Here is an 8,575-nt window from a genome sequence, read left to right as displayed (position 1 = left end):
TTCGCGCAGGAATGCAACCGAACAGTATCTGAGAAATGCATATAGGTATGTCGACTGTAATTTACACTGGAATTCATTATAACATTCTCGGTATCATTAACTATTATAATATATAAGCCGTGAAAATAGAAATCCACGATGTATGACGATATGATGTTACTTTTGTTTGCTTCGAGAAATAATTTTCATTGCATTTGTGATGTAATATTAGTTTTGCCTCATGTCGCAAGATCATTGATTTTTTTTTATTTTGGTAATCGTAAAAATTATTAAATTCCATCTACTTGTCAAATTAAAAAAGTACTCTCTCTTTATCTTTTTCATATTATAAAATATTTAACGTAGATACCGTTATAAACACATATTTGATGGCTGTTTGAGAATCAGCATATAGATAATATAATACATTAAAAAAATATGCCAATAATTATAATAAATCTTTTCTACCTTCGCGATCATAAAAAAGAAAATTTCTATTAATAATTTAAAGATCTCCATCCATATTTCTCTTCTTTATATCTCTTGCATAATGAAACATTTAATGAAATTATTGTTACATTTCATCAGATTATTTGAGAAGAGGAATAAAATACGAAAAAAACTTTATTACGTGTCAAAAATGATAATAAATCTATTTTGAAAATTAATAAATTAATTAGAAGTAAAAATTAATAAATTAATTAGAAATCATAGGTTCCATAGAGAGATTCGTATTACGATTTTGTACGTATGAGCGCCTCTCTTTCTATTTTTATAATTATATTAATCATTATAGGATCGCACATATTTCCGTTTCATTCAATATCAATTCCGTACCTCTCTTTGTACCTCAGTTTTTCAGAAGAGAAATAAAGCTTCAGCGTAAACTGTCGGTTGTTATGGCGCCACTAATATCCCTAAGGCAATTCTTTGACGTCTTGACACTGACAGATGAGTTTACGGCTAATATAGTTCTCTTTCATCTCATGTCGGCTTCTCATGCCTTTCTTCGAACATTTAGAGCCGACGGTCGTCTCGATAACGGATTCAATCCGATATTTGGCATCTGTGTATATATGCGTATATATGCGTGTGTTGCGCTCCTATTATAAACAATATTTACCGAGTAAATTCCGACATTAAGTACATTCGTGAAGATTACAACGTTCACAGTTGCATTGGATGTGTGGCATTGTACTTTAGCAGCACTATAAATTATGTTGACAAGATCTTTTTGCGCGATCGAATCATTGTTATACTCTGAGCAATGCTTTATCAGGGACCGCAATATATCAAAGTTATAGTACTACTATTTAAAACATGGTTAATTGTTCTTACACAAACGAGATGTTTTTCTTCTTCTTGCGATATTTGGCGTGTAATTCATTTTGTTATGTAACGCGTAATAAATGTTATTTGCAATATCTGAGGCTGACGTGTTCTTTAAATTTTTACTTATACGGCACAAAACCGTTTACTTAGATTTTTTCAACTTCTCCTAACAAAAAATATTTTTCGTAACACAATGCATTTATTACTTTCAAATAGATGACGCATTGAAAAATGTGTTTCTAGAAACAACTACACACCATTCGGTACACAGATACCTGACTTGTGTAAAATAAATACTGCAATAGCCAGGGTTCAGACCCCCCGCACAATTTGTTGTGACAAGGCGATGATGTTCGGTGCCTTTGTCAATAAAGTGTGAAGACATTGATGTTTACCAGGAAGATGGAAGACAGTGAAATCACTATATAAATATCATATATTTAATAGAAAAATATAAGCCTCATAAAACGATAGACAACAAAAGAACTAATAGATATATTGTCTCGTAAAATGTACTTTGGCAAGCAACAATAAATAAGCCGGGACAAATTATCCGTCATTGAAGTCTATCTCTCCATTAAATTACAACGTGAGAAAAGATAGATTTGTAAGAACTTTCTACTATTATAGCCTAAGAAACAAGTTACTTTTTTGCGCAAATCGTTCGTTTCGGTTTATATAGAAAGTGACCTCTCTCCATTTTCCGTTTGTCTTTTAAAAATTTGAAATCTGGATTTAAAATTTATGTAAGAAAATTTAAAAAATCACACGATATCATTAAAATGTGAAGTTAAAGTATAGTGAGAAAATTAAAGATAGAGAACGAAAAAAATTTAAATCAATTTTCTGTATCATTCAGTTTATAGAAAATTATAGAGTTCCCTTTTTTACCCGCAAGTCACAAAGTGCCTTGCTTTCTCTTCAAGATATTCGTATTAACGGCTACCTGAGAAATATGAACCTCGTTATTCGCCGATCCATTTTCGGTCGATTCGGTCGATTCGGCGCATTGAATATCGCGGCCGTTCTAAACTACAGTACACTGTCAAATGACAAGAGAACCGACGACACCGTGACAATGATCCGCATGTTGAAGTCCTTCAAGACCGTATTGTGACCGTACGAATTCGCCGCGGGAACAATAGAGAGCCGGGAGAGCTTCGGATAAAAGTGTAAAAATGCTGACAAGCGGATAATAAAGGAGGCAGTCAGTCACTTTGAGAGATGGCGCGGAACAAAGAGGACGAGCGAAGGGAGAGACGATCCGACGAGAGCAAGCGCGGGATGGGACGAGGGGAGAGTTGCTCGGTGAGCCGTGAAAGGGAAAAAGATGGATGAACGCGAACGCAGTTGGCGTGCACGGAGGAGAAACAGAATTTGCGGGGGATAATAAATCATAGCGGTCTTTCTTCCGTCGTTCTTCTCTACCCCTCTTCGCTCCTAACTTCTTATACACCCGGCCCCGCGCCCGGAATGACAGGGGTGCGCGCCACGCGGTTATATACGTATCTCGTCGAGGACGGATACAACCTATTTTGTATCAAGTTTCGCATGAAAAGTGAACCACGCGTTGCGGCGCGGGCTTTATATTCGAATCTGCATGCTTTTCTCGATGAAGATTTATCGCCTTACGCGCGCGCGCGCGTTGCAACAGCACATCTGAGAACTCTTGCACACAAGATGCAACGCGCTAGCCAATCAACTTTTCGCTCTTACAGACAAGCTATGACACGTTAATGCCTTTTCTGTCATTTACATCGCATTATTTAAAACTTGATTCGTCGAAAAGTCATTAATAGTTTTTCGAGTATATAATGAACACGCTACACGCATATGCCAATTTAGTCCATTCGATGAATCGATTTACGTCCCTTTATTGGATATAGTAAATCCGAAACTTCACCTTTCACGCGAAACTCGAAATTGACTGGATCCAACAATGACGAAAGAGAGCACAATGTAGTGCGTGTCACGCATCTACGACGTGTGGTACGGGGGCTCATAATTATTTCTGACAACCCGTTTCACTACGCCGATGATCAAAGAGGTCACGTTACCCGGCTTCCGACAGGCAATGCCAGTCGATGGATCGAGCGGGAAAGAGGAAATGGCGAATAGGAAAAAAAAAGAGAGAAAAAAAAAAAGAAAAGTGCACGCTCGGCAATAATAATAACAGGGGACGGAGACACGAACAGAAATACGGAGCTGCCGGCGCAGAGCGGGCAACTCGGCAAGAGGGCCTCGTTGCCTCATGTTTAAATCAGCGATAACGAGAAGCTTCGGTGACATATGTCACTGTCGCTGTCAGCCGGCTACACAATCAATATAGTTACCCACCCGCCCGCTCGCCCGTCCGTCCGATCGTCCGTCCTCTTCACTCACCTAGCGTCGCCGGCTCGAGCTGCGCTTGCTTTTCAACCTTCGCATGCATAGACCGTATACCCGTCCGATAATGTAATCGGTACGTGACTTCGTATTCGACAAATACAAGAGCACACGGTCCGGCGCACAGCGCAGCCCGTCGCGCTGTCGAACGAACGCCTTTCGCGAGATTCGAAAGACGTGCGGCATCACGTTATCATGATATAAGATAGCACAATAACGAACGAGTCTCGTTTTGAAATTTGCAAATTTTCTCTAATTTTATATTTATTATTTGGACAAATTTCCGCTTTATCCAACTTATTCGTCAAACGAAAAGACACTACATCGTCAGATAGAGATGTCATGTGAAAAGTCACAGCGTAGCGTTTAAAATCTTTATTTAATTCATACGCATATGAGAATTTAATATAAATAGAAAATGTGAACGTTTACAATAACGCGTCGAAATCTAATGGTACGATAAATCGATTGAATCTCGATACCTTTTGCCGCGAATGGAAACTTGGCAACCAAATAGAGTAGCGAAATTAACGTGGACATGTGTAAACAGCTTTGGATAATAAATATGATGCGTTCGACTGACTCGGATTACCACTTAATTTAGACGATGGACGAGGCGACAGTTTGTCAATCGTCTGCGAATCCCGGTTTGTCGAGCATACACACGGGCCCAAATGGCTTTATCGCGCTGTCAATCAATAATAACGGCTTACTGATTAAACGACTTGCTTAATATTCACGCAACACAGGCGGGATGTTAATCCCAAGCAAAAACCGAGCACCCGGCTAAATGTCAATGTCTATCACAGAGAGTGTTTTTTGCTGTACAGTTGGCAAAAGAGAGAAATAATCTAACACAAGAAAACCGATAATTGTAAAATCAACGTCTTAGAAGAAGCTGTAAACCGGAATTGAAATAAAATTCGTTAAATAACCGTGTGTGTGAAATAATTCGAGATTATTATTCCAGATAATATTTATCCAAATTATTAAAAAAATCCGAATTCTTAGTTACAACAGTTTTTAAAAATTATATGGATGAAATTTATTTGTGTATGTATGGGCAAGCTCGCTTAAGGACTGTTCCTTTTTCGCCATCTAATATTATTTTAATACATCTACTAATTGTATATAATTTAATTCGTCATTAAATTTATAAATATATATTTCTCGAATAATCTCGTATACATACACATATAAACATCATATATCATTCATCAATATGGACAAAGTAGAAAGTAAACCTGCAAATCGATTTACATTATTATATTACATTTATATTATATTTTATTGTAATATAATATAATTATTTTAACATAAATCATTTATGATTTATATGGCAATTGACTAAGTTATTTCAGCGCCGCAACGAGTAATCAAGATAATCGAATCTTGTTGGAAACATATTTTACTACCTTGTGTATTTGCGTTCAAGTAAAGTTATAAACAGTGAAATATTTTATTATGAATTTTGTATTTTCTATCTATATTGATAAATCACCTTCAAACATCAGTTATGACAAATAATTACTTTATAATAATAATTGTTATCTTTAATAATATACGAATGATTATTGAGCAAAACACACTATGCATAAAATTTTATATTAAAATCAAATTATTTTAACATTATAAATAGCTTATATTATAACATATAAATAGCTTTTTCAATTAATTTCATCATTCCTATGTGTATATATGTAGCAGTTCTTAAAATTAAAAAAAGATAAATAGACGTCCCAATAGTGCTTCAATGGCAAAGATCTTAGATAAATCATACTTATAAAATTTTCTTTTAGAAATCAGTAAATCAATCCCCATTTCGTTAAACGTGTGACGAAAAAAATGTGTGGGATCTCAGGAGGCAACCCTAGGTATAAACCAAAATTTACCATGGGCAGTAGATGCCGTATCGTTCCCCTTTGCCGCTCACCCCGACCCGTCGACTATACTCGAGAGATCATATATTTCACGTTTTAATCTCTCCATTGTTCCAGGTATAACGGAGTTTAGAAGGAAAAATAATGCCTACTGCGGAACACACAAAGCTGTCGGCCATAAAACACCGATGTCGGGCCAGGCGAACAACGCGCAAGCGCGCACGACCTGCATTTTTATGTCCACGATCAGATCCGTGTGTGTATATGTGTGTGTGTGCGAGCAGATTTTTTTTTCTTTCAGATGTAGTGCCGCCGAGAGCGGGCCCACGATACCGGACGTGCGACATTGCGCGGTTACCGGCGAGCGTTGCAACATGTAACCGGCAATATCGCGATGGACTGCTCGAACCACCTCAAAACCATACTGGCAAATAAAAATTCCTTTTGTATAATACACGATCCTATATTTTTTTACGATTTTACCGAAATATTTATTTATAATCGCCACGCGACATTAATTTATTCGGATTACAAAACAATGTTATCGTTTGTCATATCACTCCGTTATCGCGATAATATCCATCGATCAACGAGCGAGCATTGCAACAGATGATTTATCGATTGACAAACGAATGGTCGCGAAAAAACTGCTAAAACCGATAAAGTATATACTCAAGTTTCTTAATAAGAAACTTCCAGCTCGTATTATTCCGAACGCCGCACAGTTCATGAAACGTCAGTTCGCACATCTTCATGAGAATCCGGCGAATTCCTCGAACGCTTCCGCTTAATAAAACGTCATCGCGGCCGTGCGTATACCGCTGCCATTAGCATAACTTCAAGATCATAAACTCGGGGCGAAACATGCACGTCCGTTTACGCCGCGTCGAGCCGAGCCGAGCCGAGCCGAGCAAATATTCCCCTCGAAGCGTTATCCTCCGAGTGTTCGATTTATGGAACATCCGTCCATAATCGGACATATCTCAAGTCCTTCCGAACGACGGCCATTCCGGATACGATAATGACCCTCTGCCTTTGATAAATCAGCCCGCGTTAGGTGGCATTAAGGACGAGACTTTGGTTCTGTTCTCTCTCTCTCTCTTTCCCCCCCTCTCTCTCTCTTTCTCTCACCGCAATCTCCTGATTTTATTTCCCGAAGATCGGCGTGGGATGCCCTCTACTTATCTGGCGCCTCGACTCGTTACCGGGGTTAGCATGAGAAGCGCCTTCGTCAGGGTCGCCTCTATGCCTAATTCCCTCATCTTGCGCCCCGCTCACCGTAGTCAGGCTCGCGGCACGTCCTTTCCGCGGTCAAAATTATCGAGGACGGCACCCTGCCATTACCGTTATGCCCCAACCCTCCGTGCTGAGACAACTACCGGGACCGCTAATTATTTCGGACGAAATGACCCCCGGACGGCTACGTAATGACAATGTCGAGGGGAAGGCGGACAGCCCTCTAAAATCGTATTATTAAAATGGGATGGCTGATGATACGTTTTGGATCGGAGTCTGCCCGCCTGGCAATGCCATCGGCTTCGACAGTCAGATCGCACTTATGTCAGCCACATACGAAATTTTTGGAAGTAAACACGCATTTTCATTATCATTCGAATTAACACAAACTTCATTTACAGACTCAATTTTGATTCGATAGGAGAATATTTTAATCAATATTTAAAAATACAACCAAGCAAGTGCTGGTTATTGTAATATACAATATATGTTGCAAATTTTTCCAAGCCGAAATAGAAAACTTTCGTTAAATTATTTACAAGATTTTAATGCTGCCCATCGCAACCAATTTAAGACAGTGTGGGTGTATGTGTCTGGTTTCCTTTCGGAAAGCGACGCGAAACAGTTAGGATCGACTGTCACGATTGGTTTTCATGTTCGGATGACTTCGCGGGTGTAGAAGGTCGACATATTGGCCGAGAGTGCGGGAGGCGACGTCTGGCGTCGAATGAGAGACGGGCGTCGTGTTGAAAGCAGACGGCCGAGTGACGAGACGCCAGAACGACTTCTCTCTCGGTACCGGAGACGGGACGTCGTCTCCGATTACAACAGAGTCCTCCGAAATTCTCCGAGAGAGAAATCACGTCGCAGAAAGTACACCGCTCCGACGACCGACATGTATAATGGTATTAGTATCGCGCGATAAAGATATTTTCAATGTTTGTGGAGAGGTATACCCATATCTATTTCAATCAATCTTAATCTCTTAAGTAGATAAAAGCGACTAAATAACGTAATAAAAAGATTCGACCGCATAAAAATTGTAAAAGATAAATAAAATACATTTCTGAGTGTATTATTGCATCGATAAAAAATAATGAGTACCCTAATACAAAGGCTAATTTATATCGGCTAATAATAATGTCGATCGTTTAATTCGCGTTTAATAGAAAACACGCAATCTTGCTGAAGGCGAGTTTATCAGGACAGCGAGATTCGCTCAAATAAGCGGGAGAGAGATTTTTATTATTTCACATGGAGTAACATCGAATCACGAAAAAAAACTGTGTGACGCCTGTGTTTTCACATTCTCTGCGACACATGTGCACAATATACATCATGCTTCCACCATTTCGCCGCGCGATCTCGCATCGCGCGACGCAGCTAACGAAATATTCTCGGCGAACAGACATTAACAGCTGTTTTTTTGGCGGGCGGGACGGGCGGGAGGGGCTGGCGGTGGAGGTTTTTTTACACGACGGGCCTTTAAAGTCGGCGCGGCGCAACGCTCTGAAATTACTGTCGACGCGGCCGCAGGGGTCGAAGGGGGACAACGGACCGGAGTGAGGCGGTAGGTTTTTGAAATATGACAAACGCACGTGCGTTGTCCATGGATAAATTTTGTTTATACGGCGAGTTGTGCGCGAATATATTCTCGACGCGTCGACACAACGTCGGTCTTTGATGAGGAGAGACGAGCCGTGGCAAGAGAAGCGCCCACCGCGCTGTAATATCTGTGTATATATATCTATATATATATATAT

This window comes from Formica exsecta, unplaced genomic scaffold (assembly GCF_003651465.1).
Source record: "Formica exsecta isolate Colony F162 unplaced genomic scaffold, ASM365146v1 scaffold2, whole genome shotgun sequence".
Taxonomy (NCBI): domain Eukaryota; kingdom Metazoa; phylum Arthropoda; class Insecta; order Hymenoptera; family Formicidae; genus Formica; species Formica exsecta.
Note: the sequence above shows the minus strand (reverse complement) of the source record.